Source organism: Pseudorca crassidens, chromosome 3, assembly GCF_039906515.1.
Source record: "Pseudorca crassidens isolate mPseCra1 chromosome 3, mPseCra1.hap1, whole genome shotgun sequence".
In the NCBI taxonomy this organism is placed as follows: Eukaryota; Metazoa; Chordata; class Mammalia; order Artiodactyla; family Delphinidae; genus Pseudorca; species Pseudorca crassidens.
The window spans coordinates 119,836,815-119,856,813 of record NC_090298.1 but is presented as its reverse complement, the minus strand read 5'-3'; the positions used below and the strand labels follow the sequence as shown (position 1 = coordinate 119,856,813).

Genomic DNA, 19,999 nt, shown 5'->3' with positions numbered 1-19,999 from the left:
CTGGCTCAAAAGTCCATGTTCTTAAGCACTACTGAGAAATTATTAATACAAAGCTCCTAACTAGATTAAATGAACCTATATTGACCATTCTATATCAGCCTTTTGACATGATCTCATTTAATCTAATCATTTTTACTACCATATCAATTTGGACTTAGACATTTAACAATGATAATTAACAATGATAATTCCTTCTCTTAAAAACGTGTGCTGGGCTTCCCTGGTGGCACAGTGGTTAAGAATCCGCCTGCCGATGCAGGGGACACAGGTTTGAGCCCTGGTCTGGGAAGATCCCACATGTCATGGGGCAACTAAGCCTGTGTGCCACAACTACTGAGCCTGCGCTCTAGACCCCGCGAGCCACAACTACTGAAGCCTGCGCGCCTAGAGCCCGTGCCCCGCAACAAAGAGAAGCCACCGCAGTGAGAAGCCCGTGCACAGCAACAAAGGAGCGCCCGCTCACCGCAACTAGAGAAAGCCCATGTGCAGCAACGAAGACCCAACGCAGTCATAAATAAATAAGTAAGTTTATTTTTAAATAAACGTGTCCTATCCCTTGGGGATGTTGATGGTAAAAACAGCTGCTCAGAGATGACAATACCCTTTGGTTTGTCAAATATACAAGGAACCTGTCTCACTAACACCTAAAGGAAAATCAACAAACTTATTTCTTCAAGCTATATAGGGCACATAGGCTACACTCAAAGTGAGGAAGACAGTTGTTTATAAATGAAAATTGATGCAAAATTTATTCTTAGTTTGGCAAGTAAGAGCCTGATTTTGAGTGTTGAAAATACAGAGGCATTTACACTAGTTGAATATGTTTTTAGACCTTCAGCTAATCTCTATTAACTGGCAGTAAGTGGCTCTTAAGAGCATTAGTAACTAAAGGGGTCTCTTTTTTTTTTTTTTAATCAAGCTTCTGTTTCCCAGTTAAAATGAAAAAAAAGCATTTTGCTAGGGAAACATTTTTTACTTTATTCGGTTAGACATGCTAATCTCACAACAGTTCATACAGACCAGGGATCCCCAACCCCCAGGCCATGGACTGATAGTCCGCGTTAGGAACCGGACAGCAGGAGGTGAGCGACAGCAGGGAAGGTGAGCGACAGCGGGCGAACAAGCGAAGCTGCTTCTGCTGCTCCTCATTGCTCCCCATCACTCGCACTACCTCCTGAACCTAACCCCCCCACCCAGGTCCGTGGAAAAATGGTCTTCCACAAAACCGGTCCCTGGTGCCAAAAAGGTTGGGGACCACTGATATAGACCACATCAGAAACCCAAAAAACTTTCCTAACTCTATCCAGCCCACTTGAATAAAAAGTTTATACTGTTCACCTTCTATACCCTCACCATAAATAGTCAATAGAATAATATGTGTACACGATGTAAATAAGCCATAGCTTTTCTATTAATGTGGCATGGTCTTGGAAAAGTACTGCCTTTGAGTATACATGGGATTATGCTGGAAATAAGAATCTAGGTCATCCAAAGCCATTAGGGTTGTTTGCTAGCATTACAAGGAACGGAGATAAAAATAAAACTCTTGGCAGAGGGGAAGATGGTGGAAGAGTAAGGCGCAGAGATCACCTTCCTCCCCACAGATACACCAGAAATACATCTACACGTGGAACAACTCCTACAGAACACCTACTGAACGCTGGCAGAGACCTCAGACCTCCCAAAAGGAGAGGGGATTAAGAGCGCTGCTTAAAAGAGCTCCAGAGACGGGTGCGAGCCGTGGCTAACAGCGCAGACCCCAGAGACGGGCATGAGACACTAAGGCTGCTGCTGCCACCACCACCAAGAAGCCTGTGTGCGAGCACAGGTCACTCTCCACACCTCCCCTCCCGGGAGCCTATGCAGTCCGCCACTGCCAGGGTCCCCTGATCCACGGACAACTTCCCCGGGAGAACGCACAGCGCACCTCAGGCTGGTGCAACATCATGCCAGCCTCTGCCGCCGCAGGCTCACCCCGCACTCTGTGCCCCTCCCTCCCACCCAGCCTGAGTGAGCCAGAGTCCCCGAAGCAGCTGCTCCTTTAACCCCGTCCTCTCTGAGCGATGAAGAGACGCCCTCCTGCAACCTACATGCAGAGGCGGGGCCAACTCCAAAGCTGAACCCTGGGAGCTGTGCGAACAAAGAAGAGAAAGGGAAATCCCTCCCAGCAGCCTCAGGAGCAGCGGATTAAAGCTCCACAATCAACTTGATGTACTCTGCATCTGTGGAATACCTGAATAGACAACGAATCATCCCAAACTGAGGAGGTGGACTTTGAGAGCAAGATTTATGATTTTTTCCCCTTTTCCTCTTTTTGTGAGTGTGTATGTGTATGCTTCTGTGTGAGATTTTGTCTGTATAGCCTTGCTTTCACAATTTGTCCTAGGGTTCCATCTGTCCATTTTTTGTTTTTACTTTAAAAAAATTTTCTTTCTTAAAAATTTTTTATTTTAATAACTTTATTTTATCTTTATTTTATTTTAATTTTACCGTCTTTCTTTCTTCCTACTTTTTCTTCCTTTTATTCTGAGCCATGTGGATGAAAGGCTCCTGGTGCTGCAGCCAGGAGTCAGTGCTGTGCCTCTGAGGTGGGAGAGCCAACTTCAGGACACTGCTCCACAAGAGACCTCCAAGCTCCACATAATATCAAATGGCGAAAATCTCCCAGAGATCTCCATCTCAACACCAGCACCCAGCTTCACTCAACGACCAGCAAACTACAGTGCTGGACACCCTATGCCAAACAACTAGCAAGACAGGAACACAACCCCACCCATTAGCAGAGAGGCTGCCTAAAATCATAATAAATCCACAGACACCCCAAAACACACCACTAGACGTGGACCTGCCCACCAAAAAGACAAGATCCAGCCTCAACCACCAAGAACGCAGGCACTAGTCCCCTCCACCAGGAAGCATACACAACCCACTGAACCAACTTTAGCCACTGGGGACAGACACCAAAAACAACGGGAACTACGAACCTGCAGCCTGCAAAAAGGTGACCCCAAACACAGTAAGATAAGCAAAATGAGAAGACAGAAAAACACACAGCAGATGAAGGAGCAAGATAAAAATGCACCAGACCTAACAAATGAAGAGGAAATAGGCAGTCTACCTAAAAAGAATTCAGATTCATGATAGTAAAGATGACCCAAAATCTTGGAAATAGAATAGAGAAAATGCAAGAAACATTTAACAAGAACCTAGAATAACTAAAGATGAAACAAGCAACAATGAACAACACAATAAATGAAATTTAAAATACTCTAGATGGGATCAATAGCACAATAACTGAGGCAGAAGAACAGATAAGTGACCTGGAAGATAAAATAGTGGAAATAACTACTGCAGAGCAGAATAAAGAGAAAAGAATGAAAAGAACTGATGACAGTCTCCGAAACCTCTGGGACAACATTAAACGCACCAACATTCGAATTATAGGGGTCCCAGAAGAAGAAGAGAAAAAGAAAGGGACTGAGAAAATATTTGAAGAGATTATAGTTAAAAACTTCCCTAATATGGGAAAGGAAATAGTTAATCAAGTCCAAGAAACACAGAGAGTCCCATACAGGATAAATCCAAGGAGAAACACGCCAAGACACATATTAATCGAACTGTCAAAAATTAAATTAAAAGAAAACACATTAAAAGCAGCAAGGGAAAAACAACAAATAACACACAAGGGAATCCCCATAAGGTTAACAGCTGATCTTTCAGCAGAAACTCTGCAAGCCAGAAGGGACTGGCAAGACATATTTAAAGTGATGAAGGAGAAAAACCTGAAACCAAGATTACTGTACCCAGCAAGGCTCTCATTCAGATTTGATGGAGAAATTAAAACCTTTACAGACAAAAGCTGAGAGAGAGCAGCACCACCAAACTAGCTTTACAACAATGCTAAAGGAACTTCTCTAGGCAAGAAACACAAGAGAAGGAAAATACCTACAATAACGAACCCAAAACAATTAAGAAAATAGGAATAGGAACATACATATTGATAATTACCTTAAATGTAAATGGATTAAATGCTCCCACCAAAAGACACAGATTAGCTGAATGGATACAAAAACAAGACCCATATATATGCTGTCTACAAGAGACCCACTTCAGACCTAGAGACACATACAGACAGAAAGTAAGGGGATGGAAAAAGATATTCCATGAAAATGGAAACCAAAAGAAAGCTGGAGTAGCAATTCTCATATCAGACAAAATAGACTTTAAAGTAAGGACTATTAGAAGAGAAAAAGAAGGACACTACATAATGATCAAGGGATCAATCCAAGAAGAAGATATAACAATTGTATATATTTATGCACCCAACATAGGAGCACCTCAATACATAAGGCAAATACTAACAGCCATAAAAGGGGAAATCGACAGTAACACATTCATAGTAGGGGACTTTAACACCCCACTTTCACCAATGGACAGATCATCCAAAATGAAAATAAATAAGGAAACACAAGCTTTAAATGATACATTAAACAAGATGGACTTAATTGATATTTATAGGACATTCCATCCAAAAACAACAGAATACATATTTTTCTCAAGTGCTCATGGAACATTCTCCAGGATAGATCATATCTTGGGTCACAAATCAAGCCTTGGTAAATTTAAGAAAACTGAAATTGTATCAAGTATCTTTTCCAACCACAACACTATGAGACTACGTATCAATTACAGGAAAAGATCTGTTAAAAATACAAACATATGGAGGCTAAACAATACACTACTTAATAACGAAGTGATCACTGAAGATATCAAAGAGGAAATCAAAAAGTACCTAGACAAATGACAATGGAGACACGACGACCCAAAATCTATGGGATGCTGCAAAAGCAGTTCTAAGAGGGAAGTTTATAGCAATACAATCCTACCTTAAGAAACAGGAAACATCTCGAATAAACAACCTAAACTTGCACCTAAAGCAATTAGAGAAAGAAGAACAAATAACCCCGAAGTTAGCAGAAGGAAACAAATCATAAAAATCAGATCAGAAATAAATGAAAAAGAAATGAAGGAAACGATAGCAAATATCAATAAAACTAAAAGCTGGTTCTTTGAGAAGATAAACAAAATTGATAAACCATTAGCCAGACTCATCAAGAAAAAAAGGGAGAAGACTCAAATCAATAGAATTAGAAATGAAAAAGGAGAAGTAACAACTGACACTGCAGAAATACAAAAAATCATGAGAGATTACTACTGGCAACTCTATGCCAATAAAATGGACAACCTGGAAGAAATGGACAAATTCTTAGAAATGCACAACCTGCCAAGACTGAATCAGGAAGAAGTAGAAAATAAGAGACCAATCACAAGCACTGAAATTGAAACTGATTAAAAATCTTCCAACAAACAAAAGCCCAGGACCAAATGGCTTCACAGGCGAATTCTGTCAAACATTTAGAGAAGAGCTAACACCTATCCTTCTCAAACTCTTCCAAAATATAGCAGAGGGAGGAACACTCCCAAACTCATTCTACGAGGCCACCAAAACCAGACAAGGATGTCACAAAGCAAGAAAACTACAGGCCAATATCACTGATGAACATAGATGCAAATATCCTCAACAAAATACTAGCAAACAGAATCCAACAGCACATTAAAAGGATCATACACCATGATCAAGTGGGGTTTATTCCAGGAATGCAAGGGTTCTTCAATATACGCAAATAAATCAAGGTGATACACCATATTAACAGATTGAAGGAAAAAAACCATATGATCATCTCAATAGATGCAGAGAAAGCTTTCGACAAAATTCAACACCGATTTATGATAAAAAAGTAGGCATAGAGGGAACTTTCCTCAACATAATAAAGGCCATATATGACAAACCCACAGCCAACATCACCCTCAATGGTGAAAAACTGAAAGTATTTCCACTAAGATCAGGAACAAGACAAGGCTGCCCACTCTCACCAGTCTTATTCAACATAGTTTTGGAAGTTTTAGCCACAGCAATCAGAGAAGAAAAGGAAATAAAAGGAATCCAAATCGGAAAAGAAGTAAAGCTGTCACTGTTTGCAGATGACATGATACTATACATAGAGAATCCTAAAGATGCTACCATAGAACTACTAGAGCTAATCAATGAATTTGGTAAAGTAGCAGGATACAAAATTAATGCACAGAAATCTCTGGCATTACTATACACTATGATGAAAAATCTGAAAGTGTAATTAAGAAAACACTCCCATTTAGCACTGCAACAAAAAGAATAAAATATCTAGGAATAAACCTACTTAAGGAGACAAAAGACCTGAATGCAGAAAATTATAAGACACTGATGAAAGAAATTAAAGATGATACAAATAGATGGAGAGATATACCATGTCCTTGGATTGGAAGAGTGAACATTGTGAAAATGACTCTACTACCCAAAGCAATCTACAGATTCAATGCAATCCCTATCAAACTACCACTGGCATTTTTCACAGAATTAGAACAAAAAATTTCACAATTTGTATGGAAACACAAAAGACCCCGAATAGCCAAAGCAATCTTGAGAACAAAAAACGGAGCTGGAAGAATCAGGCTTCCTGACTTCAGGCTATACTACAAAGCTACCAATAATCAAGACAGTATGGTACTGGCACAGAAACAGAAATATAGATCAATGGGACAGGATAGAAAGCCCAGAGATAAACCCACACACATATGGTCACCTTATCTTTGATAAAGGAGGCAGGAATGTACAGTGGAGAAAGGACAGCCTCTTCAATAAGTGATGCTGGGAAAACTGGACAGGTATATGTAAAAGTATGAGATTAGAACACTCCCTAACACCATACACAAAAATAAGCTCAAAATTGATTAAAGACCTAAATGTAAGGCCAGAAACTATCAAACTCTTAGAGGAAAACACAGGCAGAACACTCTATGACATAAATCACAGCAAGATCCTTTTTGACCCACCTCGTAGAGAAATGGAAATAAAAACAAAAATAAACAAATGGGACCTAATGAAACTTCAAAGCTTTTGCACAGCAAAGGAAACCATAAACAAGACCAAAAGACAACCCTCAGAATGGGAGAAAATATTTGCAAATGAAGCAACTGACATAGGATTAATCTGCAAAATTTACAAGCAGCTCATGCAGCTCAATAACAAAAAACAAACAACCCAATCCAAAAATGGGCAGAAGACCTAAATAGACATTTCTCCAAAGAAGATATACAGATTGCCAACAAACACATGAAAGAATGCTCAACGTCATTAATCATTAGAGAAATGGAAATCAAAACTACAATGAGATATCATCTCACACCAGTCAGAATGGCCATCATCAACAAATTTAGAAACAATAAATGCTGGAGAGGGTGTGGAGAAAAGGGAACCCTCTTGCACTGCTGGTGGGAATGTGAATTGTTACAGCCACTACGGAGAACAGTATGGAGGTTCCTTAAAAAACTACAAATAGAACTACCATTTGACCCAGCAATCCCACTACTGGGCATATACCCTGAGAAAACCATAATTCAAAAAGAGTCATGTACCAAAATGTTCATTGCAGCTCTATTTACAATAGACAGGAGATGGAAACAACCAAAGTGTCCATCATCAGATGAATGGATAAAGAAGATGTGGCACATATATACAATGGAATATTACTCAGCCATAAAAAGAAACGAAATTGAGTTATTTGTAGTGAGGTGGATGGACCTAGAGTCTGTCATACAGAGTGAAGTAAGTCAGAAAGAGAAAGACAAATACTATATATGTGCTAACACATATATATAGAATCTAAGAAAAATAAAGTTGCCATGTAGAACCTGGGGGTAAGACAGGAATAAAGACACAAACCTACTAGAGAATGGACTTGAGGATATGGGGAGGGGGAAGGGTAAGCTGTGACAAAGTGAGAGAGTGGCATGGACATATATACACTACCAAACGTAAAATGGATAGCTAGTGGGAAGCAGCCACATAGCATGGGGAGATCAGCTCGGTGCTTTGTGACCACCTGGAGGGGTGGGATAGGGAGGGAGATGCAAGAGGGAGGAGATATGGGAACATATGTATAACTGATTCACTTTGTTATAAAGCAGAAAGTAACACACCATTGTAAAGCAATTATACTCCAATAAAGATGTAAAAAAAATAAAAATAAAAAAATAAAACTCTTTCCAAGTGGTGGTAATAGGGGATATTGTGCACTAAAACCAAACAAAGATTCAGAGAACATGAAACTATATCATAAATACCTCTTGATCAGTTTCACTACCAAGTATGTGGCAAGTGTGCTAGAGGAGTCAATTAAAAGACCACTAAGCCAATACTAAAACTTCAGCGTGATGTTCCTGCCCTCAAGGAATCAAAGATGAGACACGTGGCTCATCAATTCCATTGCTCTGTGTCTATTCAAAAGGAAAAAAACATGGGCACACGACGAGTTGCATGCAGATATTCACAGCACCATTATTCATAACAGCCAAGGGGGGAACAAACTCAAATGTCCATCAACATAAACACAACATTAATAAATGAACACATACACAAAATGCAGCAGAGCCATACAATAAAATACTACACAGCAATAAAAAAAAGATAATGATGCATGCTATAATATGGATGAATCTCAAAAACATTATGCTAAGTAAAGGAAGTCATACTAAAAAGACCACATATTGCTTGATTTCACTTATATGAGATGTCTAGAGAAGGCAAAGCTATAGAGTCAGAAAGCAGATCAATGGCTTCCTATGGCTGGGGATGGCATCAGGGCCTAAGTGAAAATAGGTATGAGGGAACTGTATGGGAAGATGGAATGTTCTAAAATTGCATTATAATGATGGTTTTGCAACTCAGTAAATTTAATAAAAATCATTAACATGTACATTTAAAGCGAGTAAATTTTATGGTATGTAAATTTATGGTATGTAAATATAGATATATAGATACAGATATATATAAAATATCTAAGAGTGGACAAGCAAAGTATAATTGCCATTCACTGTATCAGAGGCTGGTACAAAGTACTTTGAATACATAGTGCAGCTGTTTTTCAGGAAAGCCTATGAAAAGGTGTTGTTGTTGTGCCGGGTGCTAAAGGAAGAGTTGAAGTTCAGCACAGACAAGGACTTACTCATTTAATATTAATAGATTTCTCTCCCAATCTTTTATATGTTGTACTCACCCTGAGATAGCAGCCATGCACAAACAGATTGCCAATGTGACAGATAAAAAAAACTCATAGCATACACGACTGCTCATTTTAAATACAAAAGAATGTGTGGCACAAATACTGTTAATAATTTTAGACCTTAGTAGTTACAACTTCATAATGAGACAAATGTGGGTTCAAGCCTTACTTTTGTCCTTCACTAAGTCTGTGACCTTGGGAAAGTTCTACAGCCACTTTAAGCCTACTTCCACAACTGAAAAATGGAAGTAATACCAACATCTTAAAGGAATGAGAATTAAATGAGATACAACATATTTAAGCTGTTTTAGTTCAGTTACTACCACACAGCAAGTGCTCAAGACATGTTAGATTTCAAGGAAATATAAGAGAAAAATCTAAGACATCTAAGGAAATCTAAAAGAAGAGGGGAATTTTGTTTTTAATGCTCTCCCAAAAAACATACATAAAGGGTCAAGGTGAATCAGATGAAGAGTGATGTGAACACCAGAAATGCATACAAATTTCCAACCTCACATATCCTAATTAATAAAAGTCACACTGTTTTGTTACTGGCCTGCATTTTCATTATCCTGTATATTCCCAACTACCAGACCTTGGCAGGGGTCATCCAGAGGCACTCAACATTCCTTCAGAGAGGGTCTTCCATTTCCAACCCATATCTGAAAGCATGAGAAGAGAGTGCCAAGGCAGTAAGATCAAAGGAGAAGTGGGAAGTTATAGATTTCATCTAAGTCTTCTGTGCAAAATTTTTCTTGGTCAATGAGAAGTCTGGCAAAGAAAGGGAACCAGCCTGTTTACCCCACATGGAGAGTTTCCCAAAGCTATCACTGTAGCTGATACATATAAATATGAACTAAATTTCATTAACTGTTATTAGTGAGAGGGAGGACAATCTGAGCTAAAAATCAAGATTGTAAATTTTACATAGCCAAGGGAATAGAAAACATATCCACACACAAAACTTCTACACAAATATTCACAGCACCATTATTCATAATGCCCAAAAAGTGGAAACAATCTAAATGTCCATCAACTGATAAATGGATAAATAACATGGTATATTCATACAATGAAATATTATTTAGCAATGAAAAGAAATGAAATACTGATACATACATTTTTTGGATGAACTTTGCAAATACTATGCTAAGTAAAAGAAGCCAGTCACAAAAGATCACATATTTTATAAACCCATTTACATTAAATGTCCAGAATAAACAAATCTGGACATTTAATGTAAATGTATTATGGACAGAAAGTAGATTTGAGATTCCCAGGGGCTGGGGGAGGAGGAGGGGATATTAAAGAGTGACTGCTTAATGGGTACCAACCGTTTTAAGGTAACGAAAATGTTCTAAAAGAAACTTGTATTGATGATTGCACAACTCTGAGCATACAAAAAGCCTTTGAATTGTACATTTTAACTGTACGTTTTTTGGTATCTGAATTGTACGTTTTTTGGTATCTGAATTATAGTTCAAAAAAAGATGTTTAAAAAAAAGGAAAGAGGGACTTCCCTGGTGGCACAGTGGTTAAGAATCCGCCTGCCAATGCAGGGGACACAGGTTCGAGCCCTAGTCCGGGAAGATCCCACATGCCCCAGAGCAACTAAGCCCATGCACCACAACTACTGAGCCCGCATGCCTAGAGCCCGTGCTCCGGAACAAGAGAAGCCACCGCAATGAGAAGCCCATGCACCACAACAAAGAGTAGTCCCCACTCAGCCCCCGCTCACTGCAGCTAGAGAAAGCCCACACACAGCAATGAAGACCCAATGCAGCCAAAAATAAATAAATAAATTTATTAAAAAATAAGAAAGGAAAGAACTAGATAACCTAATTAGCCCTATATCTATTGAATTGAATTTGCAGTTAAAAACCTTTCCATAAAGAAAACTCTAGGCCCACATGGTTTCACTGGTGATTTCTACCAAACACTTAAGGAAGAAATAATACCAATTCTACAGAATCTCCTCCCAAAACAAAACTGCACAGGAGGGAATACTTCTCAATCCATTCTAATCCATTATGCTGATACCAAAATTAGACAAAAATTACAAGAAAAGAAAACTACAGACTAATATCCCCTGTGAACATAAATGGAAAAATTCTACACAAAACTTTACCAAATAGTATTTAACAATCAATTACAAGGATGACACATGATGATCAAAGGGTTACACAAGGAATGCAAGATTGGATTCACATTTCAAAATCAACCGATGCAACTCACAACAGTGAAAAACTGAAAATGAAAAATCCATATGATTATCCAAATAGATACAGACAAAGCATTTGACAAAACCCAACATACACTCTTAATTTAAAACAAACTCTTAGCAAACTAGGAATAGAAGGAAACTTCCTCAACTTTATAAAGGATATTTACAAAACATCTTCTGCTAGTATCATACTTAATGGGAAAACACTGAATATTTTCCTCCTAATTTCAGTAAAAAAAAACAAAACAGGGATGTATATACTCTTACAACTTCCATTTACCACTGTACTGGAGGCTTTAGCCAATACAATTAGGCAAGAAAGGAATAAGATGCAATGAGATTAGCGGGAACAAGTAAAACTATCTTTACTCATAGACAACATGATCATCTATCTAGGGAATCTACAAAAAAGGTACTAGACTTCAAAAAGTTAAACACAGGGGCTTCCCTGGTGGCGCAGTGGTTGAAAGTCCGCCTGCCGATGCAGGGGACATGGGTTCGTGCCCCGGTCCGGGGAGATCCCACATGCCGCGGAGCGGCTGGGCCCGTGAGCCATGGCCGCTGGGCCTGCGCATCTGGAGCCTGTGCTCCACAACGGGAGAGGCCACAACAGTGAGAGGGCCGCGTACCGCAAAAAAAAAAAACACAGAATTACCACATGACCCTGTAATTCCACTCCTAGGTATAAACCCAAAAGAATGGAAAACAGGTACTCAAGCAAATACATTTACACATGTTCATAATAGCAGCACTATCCACCACAGCCAAAAGAGGGAAATAGCACACATGACCATCAATGGGTGAATGGTTAAATAAATTGTAGTATGTATAAACAATGGAATAGTACTCGGCCATAAAAAGAAATGAAGTACGAATTCATGCTACCATGTGGATGAACCTCCAATTAAGTGAAAAAAGCTGACACAAAGGGTGATATATTGTATAATTTCATTCACATGAAATACCTAGGATAGACAAATCTATTGATATAGAAAGAAGGCTGTTGGCTGGCAGGCTCTGGGGGAAGAGAATAATGGGGAGAAATTACTTTATGAGTAAAGGTTTTACATTGGGGTTATTAAAATATTTTGGAACTAGACAGAGATGGTGGTTGCACAACACTGAGAATATACTAAATGCCACTGAATTAAATGGTTAATTTTATGTTTTATTAATTTCATCTCAATAAATTACTAGTTTTAAAAAAGCTACTAGAACTAATGAGTTTAGCAAAAAAAGAAAATTACAGACCAATATCACTGATGAGTATAGATGCAAAAATCCTCAACAAAATACTAGCAAACAGAATCCAACAACACGTTAAAAGGATCATACACCATGATCAAGTGGGATTTATCCCAGGGATGCAAGGATTCTTTTTTTTTTTTTTTAACATCTTTATTGGGGTATAATTGCTTTACAACGGTGTGTTAGTTTCTGCTTTATAACAAAGTGAATCAGTTATACATATACATATGTTCCCATATCTCTTCCCTCTTGCGTTTCCCTCCCTCCCACCCAAGGATTCTTCAATATACACAAGTCAATCAATGTGTACACCATATCAACAAATTGAAGAAGAAAAACCATATGATCATCTCAATAGATGCAGAAAAAGCTTTTGACAAAATTCAACACCCATTTGTGATAAAAACTCCCCAGATAGTGGGCATAGAGGGAACATACCTCAACACAATAAAGTCCATATACAACAAACTTACAGCTAACATCATACTCAACAGTGAAAAGCTGAAAGCATATCCTCTAAGATCAGGAACAAGGCAAGGATGTCCACTCTCGCCACTTTTATTCAACATAGCTTTTGGAAGTCCTAGCTTCCAAATCAGAGAAGAAAAAGAAATAAAAGAAAACAAATTGGAAAAGAAGAAGTAAAACTGGCACTGTTTGCAGATGACATGATACCATACATAGAAAATCCTAAACATGCCACCAGAAAACTACTAGAACTAATCAATGAATTTGGTAAGGTTGCATAAATAAGAACACACAGAAATCTCTTGCATTCCCTATACACTAACAACAAAAGATCAGGAAGAGAAATTAAGGAAACAATCCCATTCATCACTGCAACAAAAAGAATAAAATACCTAGGAATAAACTTACCGAAGCAGGTAAAAGACCTGTACTCAGAAAACTATAAGACACTAGTGAAAGAAATCAAAGAAGACACAAGCAGATGGAAAGATATACGTGTTCATGGATTGGAAGAATCAATATTGTTAAAATGATTATACTACCCAAGGCATTCTACAAATTCAAATGCAATCCCTATCAATTTACCAATGACATTTTTCACAGAAAAATGAATTTTACAACATCTTAAAATTTGTATGGAGACACAAAAAACCCCCAATAGCAAAAGCAATCTTGAGAAAGAAAAATAGAGCTGGAGGAATAAGGCTCCCTGACTTCAGAATATGCTACAAAGCCACAGTCATCAAAACAGTATGGTACTGGCACAAAAATAAATATAGATCAATGGAACAGGAGAGAAAGCCCAGAAATAAACCCACACACCTATGGTCAATTAATCTACGACAAAGGAGGCAACAGTACACAATGGTGGAAAGACAGTCTCTTCAACAAACAATGCTGGGGAAACTGGAGAGCTACATGTAGAAAAATGAAATTAGACGATTTCTTAACACCATACACACAAAAACAAACTCAAAATGGATTAAAGACCTAAATGTAAGACCAGACACTATAAAACTCTCAGAGGAAAACATAGGAAGAACACTCTGTTAACATAAATCACAGCAAGATCTTTTTTGACTCACCTCCTAGAGTAATGGAAATAAAAACAACAATAAACAAATGGGACCTAATGAAACTTAAAAGCTTTTGCACAGCAAAGGAAACCATAAACAAGATGAAAAGACAACCCTCAGAATGGGAGAAAATATTTGCAAATGAATAAATGGTCAAAGATTAATCTCCAAAATATACAAACAGCTCATACAGCTCAATATGAAAAAAACAAACAACCCAATCCAGAAATGGGCAGAAGAGTAATAGACATTTCTCCAAAGAAGACATACAGATGGCCAACAAACACATGAAAAGATGCTCAACATCACTAATTATTAAAGAAATGCAAATCAGAACTACAATGAGGTATGACCTCACACTGGTTAGAATGGTCATCATTAGACAATCTACAAACAATAAATGCTGCAGAGGGTGTGGAGAGAAGGGAACCCTCTTGCATTGTTTTGGTAGGAATGTTAATTTATACAGCCACTATGGAGAACAGTACAGAGGTTCCTTAAAAAACTAAAAATAGAATTACCATATGACCCAGCAATCCCACTACTGGGCATACACCCAGAGAAAACCATAATTCAAAAAGACACATGCACCCCAATGTTCACTGCAGCACTATTTACAATAGCCAGGTCACAGGAGCAACCTAAATGTCCATCGACAGACAAATGGAATAAGAAGATGTGGTATATATATACAATGGAATATTACTCAGCCATAAAAAGAAACGAAATTGGGTCATTTGCAGAGACGTGGGTGGACCTAGAGACTGTCATACAGAGTAAAGTCAGTCAGAAAGAGAAAAACAAATATTGTATATTAATGCATATTTGTGGAATCTAAAAAAATGGTAGAGATGAACGGGTTTTCAAGGCAGAAACAGACACAGATGTAGAGAACAAACGTATGGACACCAAGCAGGTAAAGGGGTGGTGGGATGAAATGGGAGATTGGGATTAATATATACACTAATATGTATAAACTAGATAGTTAATGAGAATCTGCTCTATAGCACAGGAAACTCCACTTTGCTGTGCAGTAGAAACTAACACAACATTGTAAAACAACTATACCCCAATTAAAAAAAAAAATGGGCTGAAGACTTAAACAGGCATTTCTCCAAAGAAGATGCACAAATGGCCCACATGAATATGAAAAGATGGCTCAGCTTCACTCATCATTAGGGAAACACAAATTAAGACCACAAAGCTTCTACGTGTTAGGATGGCTATTACCAAAAAGTCAAAATACAACAAGTGTTGGTGAGGATGTGGGTAAACAGGAACCCTTGTATACTGTTGGTAGGAATGCAAAATGGTGGAGTTGCTATGGAAAACAGCATGGAGCCTCCTCAAAAAATTAAAAATCTAAGTACCATATGATCCAGCAATCTCACTTCTGGGTATATATCCAAAAGAATGGAAATCGGGATCTTGAAGAGATATCTGCACCCCCAAGTTCACAGCAGCCACTATTCACAACAGCCAGGATGTGGAAACAATGTAAATGTCCATCAGGGGATGAAGAGGTAAAGAAAATGTGGTATACATATACAATGGAATGTTATTTAGGCATTAAAGAGAAGAAAATTCTGCAATATGCAACAACATAGATGAACCCAGAGGACATTATGCTAAGGGAAGTAAGCTAGTCATAGAATAATAAATAATGCATGATACCACTTACATGAGACATCTAAAATAGTCAAACTCATAGAATCACAGAGTGGAATGTTGCTTGCCAGGGGCTGGGGGGAGGAGGTTAAGGTCAGGAAGTTGCTAATCGATAGGCATAAAATTTCAGTTATGCAAGATGAAGATCTGCTGAACAACACTGTGCCTAGTTAACCATATTGTATTGTACACTTAAAAATTTGTTACGAGGGTAGGAAAAATTTACTATTTTTCTGGCTCACAGAGCCCTCCTTGAAGAAAGAGCTTAATGTACAATGTCAATAAATAATTTGGAAATACCTTCAAAGTCAACGGCGAGGGTGACTTATAAAGCAAAGAAGAAAGTTTTGTTACTGCATGTGTTTAGTAATGCCTTTGAAAATCTGTGTTTAGCAGTTATTTCAATAACATTATATAACAGTCTGAAGCATTAAAAACGGACTGGGGCAAGGGAATGTAGTCAAAAGACTAAAAATAATTTTTATCTAAATTATGAGCTTTTTCAAGTATAGCTGGTACTTTCAATAAAGTCCACAAGAGAGCTGGCAAATCTCAAGCTATAATTAAGAATTTTCAAAGATTAATCTGTACATGAAAGCAAATAACACAACAGTGGAATTATTCAAATTGCAGGCTTCAGGAGGTCAAAAATAAGACAAAGATTTAGATTAAAATGCTGATTTTGTAGTGAACAGACCTCTAATCCTAAAAATGTGAAAATATACTTTCTACCATGGAAATACAGTGTGTCAGCATCCTCCAGGATTGTTACAATTAAAAAGACAGACAATAAAAAGTGTTGGCAAGGATGTGGAAAAACTGGTATCCCTATACATTGCTGTTGGAAATGTAAAGTGGTGCACCCACTGTGTAAAACACAGTGCACTTCCTCACATAGTTAAACCTAGAATTACTGTATGTCCCCGATATTCCACTCCTAGGTATATATTCAAGAGAATACTTTTTCTTACAAAATAGTTTTTCTTACACAAAAACTTGTACATGAATGTTCACAGCAGCATTATTCACAATAGCCAAAAGGTGTAAACACCCAAATGTCCATCAACTGATGAGTGGATAAATAAAATGTAATATATGCATACAATGTAGCATTATTCAGCCATAAAAAAAGAACGAAGTACTGTTACATGCTACAACATGGACAAACCTTAAATGCATGTGAAGTAAAAGAAACCAGTCACATAAGACCACATATTGTATGATTCCATTTATAAGAGATATCCAGAGTAGACAATCCATAGAGACAGAGAGTAGATGAGCTGTTGCCAGAGCAAGGGAAGCAGGGAGAGAGGAAATAACTGCTAATGGCCATAACATTTCTTTTTCAGGTGATAACAATGTTCTGGAATTAGTGCTAATGATTGCAGAACTTTGTGAATATACTAAAAATCACTGAATTGTACACTTTGAAAGATACAGTGCATCAGAGCAGGGTGATACATCTGATTAAACAAGGCATAATCTCTGTGACCTGGGGGCCATGAACAGTTCAGCTGTTTCCCACTTAAATATATCACAAATTACATACCTTCTTGTGGCCAAGTATCAAAGACAGACACTGTCAAATCACGAACATGAACCAGAAAGCTGATATGACACCACCTCTCATGTACAAAGCTGCCAGAGATTCAGCTGAAAGGCTGGATTTTGCTGAAACCTCTTATGGTTGATGTGTTCCAAGAATTCATCAATAAATACACATTTAAGTACAGAGCTGAGAAAATATTTTTCCCAAGCACTTCTTGCTCTAGCCAGATCCATCTTTTGGTCTTCAGAGCCACAGGAAGAAAGTCTCAGCATTATTTTTACCTTGAATACGAATGTTTCCAGAATATACTAAATTCCTGACTAAGTGTTTTATAAGAAACTGTGTTCTGTGTCTACAACATGGGAATAAGGCACTGTAATAAATATGATCCTAAAAGGACCCATTTCCCCTACCAGTTATGGGTAGATGGGAAGAAATTTGTCCCAAGCATAGTAATTAATATCATCAATGATATTCAATAATCTGGAAAAGAGCTGTTGACTATAGCAGAGGTTGGCCTTCAATTATAATGAGGGTCAATAAAGGGCCAATTACCCAGAACATTAAAATTCACGGACAACAGCTTTTAGCACTCCATTTTTAAAGAAAAAGGATTATGCCTTTAGTGTTTACACTCCAAATCCAAAATTGTAGGATGCTATCAGGGGCTCTTATAGTCAACACAGACACTCAAACCAACCTTGTAGTACCACAGATTACATGTGCTTCACAGCAAAGGCCTACGTTTGTGTTGATCACCTACCCCCAGAGCTTAGCACAGTGATTAGCATTTTATTAGTAACATTTCTTAAACTAATATTTGATGAAATCCAATCTAAAATAATGACCTTAAGCCACTGTAAAATGGGAATTTAAAAAAATATAACACATCCCTCTTATATCTCTACTTACGAAAGCAGTAGAGGAAGAGAACTTTTAGAGGGATTTTTCACGTTCCCTTTTTCTTTTTTTTTTTTTTTCTTTGCGGTACGCGGGCCTCTCACTGTTGTGGCCTCTTCCGTTGCGGAGCACAGGCTCCGGACACGCAGGCTCAGCGGCCATGGCTCACGGGCCCAGCCGCTCCACGGCATGTGGAATCTTCCCAAACCGGGGCACGAACCCGCGTCCCCTGCATCGGCAGGCGGACTCTCAACCCCTGCGCCACCAGGGAAGCCCTCAAGTTCCCTTTTAAAGCACATACTGACTATAGTCACTCTTCCAAGAGCAAATTAAATAAGTACAAAGAAATACTGTACAATAGACGTCTACCATCATTTTTGCATCTGGGGCAAAGGATGAGCTTGGATAAGTTAAATACTTTATTAGCCAGGCTGCCCACAGGAAGGGACTGATTATTCTCTTTTGACCCCATGATAAAGGATTAAAATGAAGTCATTTGTTCTCAGGTTCTAGGGACAAGCTGGCCACACGTGTTTACAATGGACCTCCCGTACAAACACAAAGAGAGAGAGAGCAGAGGGCAAATCCTAGGTGTTTCGTTAATAGATTACACCTGTAGTGAAAAGGGTTTCCTCTGGTTTGGGGCCACCACCTATAGGCTGCACTACAGTATCCTGTGATAACTGTGTAGCGTGAACAGACAGCAGGCTCTCACCTCCATCACCTACAAGTTACGTGAGCTTAAAACTCGTCTAGGCTTTAGGCTCTTCATCGATAAAACACGTAATCATCACCGCAGCTGACTCGGGATTTGCTCAAGGAAGAAATTAGCTTCTGTATATGTAAAACAGCTGGAACAGAAAGCAGATACTCGAAAACATAAATCCCCTCCCTGAACCTGTCACTGGTATCAGAGGTAAACCCAGACACACACACACACACACACACACACACACACACACACACACACACACACACACTCCACAGAGGTTTTCCACGGCAGTTTTCCAGCACGTGCATCCAGGGTGCCAAAAAGAATTAGGGTGTCCTTGCCCTCGGGGAACGTCCAGTCAGGCTCAGGAGATGAGCAGCTTGAGTGGCTATACAGACTTATCACTAGGCAGGCCCGGCTGCGGCTGAACGCCTGCCTAGCCAGTGTGAGGCAGACACCCTACACACCTGGGCGGGTACTTAAAAAGCTGGGCCACAAGTGCTAAAAACTCGACTCAAACCAGCTTAAGCAATACTACAATAAAAAAAAGCCGTACCTCAGAGAGTACGATGTTGAAGCTCAAAATCGGCTTCTGGCAGCACTCACCTCTGCACACGTCCGCCTCAGGCCGAGATGGGTTTCTCCCTCGGGCTGCAACATGGCGCCGGCCACTAGTTTGCCTGCGGCAGAGATGCAGGGCTTCCTTCCAGACGGCCTTAAGAGCCCATACTCACTTCTCATTGGCCCAAACTGGCTTGGGCCTGCCTACCCTTCAACCAATCAGTAGCAAGAGAGAGCTGACTAATCATGACTGTCTTAAAGCCTAATCAATGGGTGGAAGGGACGCTTCAGAGTCAATCGCACTGTCTATTACAAAGCACCCAGTAAATGAATATTTGGTGAAGGAATGGATAGAGTAATGAATGGCTGAATCTATAATATAATGGAATATGTGCTCTTTTTGAAGGATTTTTTTTTCCGGGGAAGGACGGGGGG

The 19,999-nt window shown here is 38.9% G+C and overlaps 1 long non-coding RNA gene across 1 annotated transcript in view; it reads right to left on the bottom strand.

The window, feature by feature from the left end:
• Positions 1-19,710, bottom strand: part of LOC137221825 (uncharacterized) — a 56,982-nt gene extending 37,272 nt beyond the window's left edge. The window contains exon 1 of the long non-coding RNA XR_010942155.1: positions 19,610-19,710. This is a non-coding gene — a long non-coding RNA (uncharacterized lncRNA). The remainder of the gene's footprint in view (positions 1-19,609) is intronic.
• Positions 19,711-19,999: the final 289 nt, after the last annotated feature.